The sequence below is a fragment of the Belonocnema kinseyi genome, chromosome 5 (genome assembly GCF_010883055.1).
Source record: "Belonocnema kinseyi isolate 2016_QV_RU_SX_M_011 chromosome 5, B_treatae_v1, whole genome shotgun sequence".
Classification (NCBI taxonomy): domain Eukaryota; kingdom Metazoa; phylum Arthropoda; class Insecta; order Hymenoptera; family Cynipidae; genus Belonocnema; species Belonocnema kinseyi.
In genome coordinates, this window is record NC_046661.1 from 95,566,981 (window position 1) to 95,571,157 (window position 4,177).

Below are 4,177 nucleotides of genomic sequence, written 5' to 3' on the forward strand. Positions count from 1 at the left end.
GGTCGCCGAATACAAATCTGGCGTCCTTTGACTTTTATCGCGTCAGGTTCAAGGTCATTGGAAGGTCAAATCGAGAGAAAACGGTCAAAAAATCCAAAAAAAATACGTTATAGGTTTTTGGAATCGCTAATTACGAATCTGGCATCCGTTGAACTCTATCGCTCCATGTTCAAGGTCATTTGAAGGTCATTTTAAGGTCAAATCGAGAAAAACCGGTAAAAAAATATATGTTATAGGTTTTTGGGGTCGCTGATTATGAACCTGGTGTCCGCTGACCTTTATCGTGTCAGGTTCAAGGTCATTTGAAAGTCAAATCGATAACATATTTTTTTCCAGCGTTTTCTCTCGATTTGACCTTCCAATGACCTTGATCCTGACGCGATAAAGGTCAGCGGACACCAGGTTCATAATCAGCGACCCCAAAAACCTATAACATATTTTTTTACCGTTTTTTTCTCGATTTGACCTTCAAATGACCTTCAAATGTCCTTGAACCTGAAGCGATAGAGTTCAACGGATGCGTTCAACCTGACGCGATAAAAGTCAAAGGACGCCAGATTTGTATTCGGCGACCCCGAAAACCATAGTAACCCCGAGCTAACCTCAGAATACATGTTTAAGAGTGTCAAATCTCTCGAAAATACAGTTGGTGGGTAGTGGTGTTTCCTATATTTGTAGGGCGGTGGGGGTGGCTGGGGGGTGGAGGGTAGTCCGTTTAGCGTGCAATCGACTCGGGATACTTATAAGATACTACCATGATTTTTTCAGATTTTTTGGTCCAAAAATAAATTAGGCCAAAAACCGGCCTTACCGACCCTCCCCCTTTAACTATTCTGTTTTCGGTTGAAAATTGATCGTTTCTAGTTCGAAATTCATGTTTATTTAAATTTTTTAAAAATCTTTTCTGGTTGGAAAAAAGATCTTTTCTATCTGAAAATTCATGTTTTTTGTTGAAAAATTAACGATTTTTTTGAAAATTAGGTTCCATTTATTGAAAATTAATTTCATTGTCTAAACTTTTAAGTGCTCCATATTTTTTTAAAAACATTTTTTTCGTTGAAAATTTTATTGTTCTATTGAAAATGCGCTTTTTTGTTATATATTTTTTTACAATGAAAACTTTTAGTAAAATTTGAAGTATTTCGTTAAAAATACACTTTTTTGTTAGAATATTAATCTTCTTCATTAAAAATTCATCATCTTGGTCGAAAATTGAACTATTATTTACTTAAAAATTCATGTTTTTGGTTGAATATCGATTGCTTTGGTCAACATTTAAACTATTTTGTTGAAAGATTTTTTGTTGTTGAAAATTAAACTATTTTTTGTGTTGACAGTTATTTTATCAACTGGAAATTTAACTTTTTTGCTGCTAAAAAATCATCTTATTATTTAAAAATGCAACAATTTTCTTCAAAATTCATATATTTGGATGAAAATTCATCTTTTTAGTAGACAATTAATCTTCTTGGTTAAAAATTAATTTTATAGGTTAAAAGTTTTACTATGAAGGAAAATAATGAAAAATTTTAATATTTGCTTTATTTGGTGGAATGCAAACAAAAAAATTAATTCCTTAAAAAAAGATAATTAGATGTATCGTAAGCACCATGAACTCTAACACGTATTTGCAATAGAAAAAAAACGTTTTTGTATATTTTATTCAAAATCGTCTCTATTGGTTCAATCGAGTTGAAACTCCACACCATAAGTCTGTTTTATATGGTAACGAAAAACCCCATAAGCGAAAAAATATGCTTTGCGGGTTTTTGGCGCTAGTTATAACTTTTCTATACATTTTTTAAGTACAAATTGTTTATAATAGATAAAATAATACTTTCTACTAATAATGGTATGTTTTTAAACGCTTTTCAAACACTTTATTATTATTCTTATCAATTGTCTATGAGAATAGAGTTCGAAAGTCGCGATTTATTCCGAAGTTTTTAACTTCCTTTCCAACGTTTCAGTTAAGTCGAGAAAATAATGAATTATATTTCACAGCAGTGGTTGTTTAAACCATTTATTATTATTTACAACAATATTCGCTTGGAATAATGCTAGAAATTTGCAACTTTTTATAAAATTTTGCACTTTCTCTTCACTCTTCAATTAGAGCAACGTAATAATTAATACAAGTTAACAAGCATAACTGCTAAAACAATTCATTTTTATTTATAATAATATTTTCTTTGAATAATGCAGAAAATGTGCTGTGTTTCTGAAATAAGCAACTTTTTGTCCACTTTTCGCTTGGAGGGAGGTAATAATTGAGAGATTGAGGACGAAGAGCATGAGATCAATCAAGGGATTTACTGAAAACGAAGAGAGGGGAAGAAAAGAAGCAGAGGGTAAAGTTTAAAAAATCTGAAAATGTTAGAACCGCTGCGAGGCGAACGTAGTTTCTTTTAGAATGATAAGAATAATAAAAAGAAAGAAGAAAACAGAATTGAAGCTATAAATTTGATGGAAGAGGAAAAATTGAAAGATGTGTACAAAATTATGATAAGAGGTAATGGGTATATATGAAAAAAGGCAGGAGAAAAAGGAGAGGAAATAAAAAAAGTCTACCTCGAAAAGGCGGGAAATGGCTAGACTTAAGAAAGAAATGAGGCAATGGGACGAAGTAAGGAAAAGATAGAAGGATACAGAAGTTGGAACAAAGACTATGACAAATCTAGAGGAGCCTAACAAAAAGGTAGAGGAGTTGGAATGTAGGATTTGAAAGATAGAAAACTGAAATGGGCTTCCGGGACGACGAAAATCGGAAATGAGGATAAAGAAAGGCTGAGAAAAATTGAGAGAGGAATAGAAAGCAAAGAGGGAGAGGGGAAAGAATACAGTGATAAAGGTTATAAGATTAGAGGTAAAGGAACTTAAAGAAGGAGTAAAAGAAGTGCTAAAAAGGACAAATGCTAGGGTCGAGATAGAGGAAGTGCGAAGTTTAGAAAAGGAGGAGCGAAGAGGAGAGAAAATGAAACTGGCGAAACTAAAGAAATGGGAACATAAGAGAGAAGTGATGACAAAGAAGAGGGCGTTATATAAAAGCTCGGAGAGAATAGAGGATGATTTGACATGAGTAGAAAAGAATATGCAGTCTAAGTTAAGAGAAATAGCGAAAGGGGAAAGAGACAAGGGAAAAGAACGTGGGTTAAGTATCGAAAAATACAAATAGAAGGTGTATGGTGGAATGATAACGAAGAAAGGGAAGTGTTAGTAAAAAATGAGGATTCGAGAATCTAGGAGAGAAAGAAACGGGAGATAAGAAAATAAGAAAAAGTAATAACCAAAAAAGGCTAGAAATGAAAGAAGGGAAGAATGGAGGATATTTACTGGAATACATCAGGCTGGGAAAGAAAGAATAGGGAGTTTATGAGAAATTTGGCACAATGGGATATAGTAGAAATGACGGAGACATGGCTAGATGAAAAGGGTTGGGAAAGAGTAAAGGGAAGGTTACCAAGAGGTCACAAATGGCCGATTCAAATTTGAAAGTGGAAGAATAAAAATGGGAGAGCAATTAAAGGAATAGTGAAGGGAGTAAGGAACAAATATATTACAGAGAAGGATAAAAAAAATAAAAAAACAAAAAGAAGGATCAATAGTGGAAGAGGTAAAGATGGGAGGACAGAGCTGTAAATAATGGGTATGCATGTGAACTGCGATATGCAGCAGACATCAGAGGTGATAAGAGAACTGATGGAAAAAGATAAGGAGATATTAGGGTTATAATAGGAGGAGATTTTAATGAAAAAATAGAAGATACAGGAGGAAAGTGATAAGGAGGAGAACATGGAAGAAAATCTCAAATCTGAGTGGCGAGGAAAAGAAATTGTTAAAGAGCTTGGAGGCGATGGGATGGCTTATCAAGTTTATCTTAAATGGAAATTTTGAGGAAGATGAGGAAGGGGAATGAATGTGCATACTCAGGAGTAGAAAAGGAAACGATAGTTGATTATGTGATGTAAACGATGATGCAAGAGAGAAGGCAAATAAACTAGAGGTAGAGTATTATATAGATTCGGATCAGTTTCCAATAATAGTGACATTAGAGGGAGAGAAAAGCATTAAAAATATGGCTAACAAGGAAGCAAATATAAAAGGAGCAGGACTAGGAGATTGGTCAATGGAAGAAAAGCAACAGTTTAATGAAAAAGTCAGGAATATCAAAATGAGA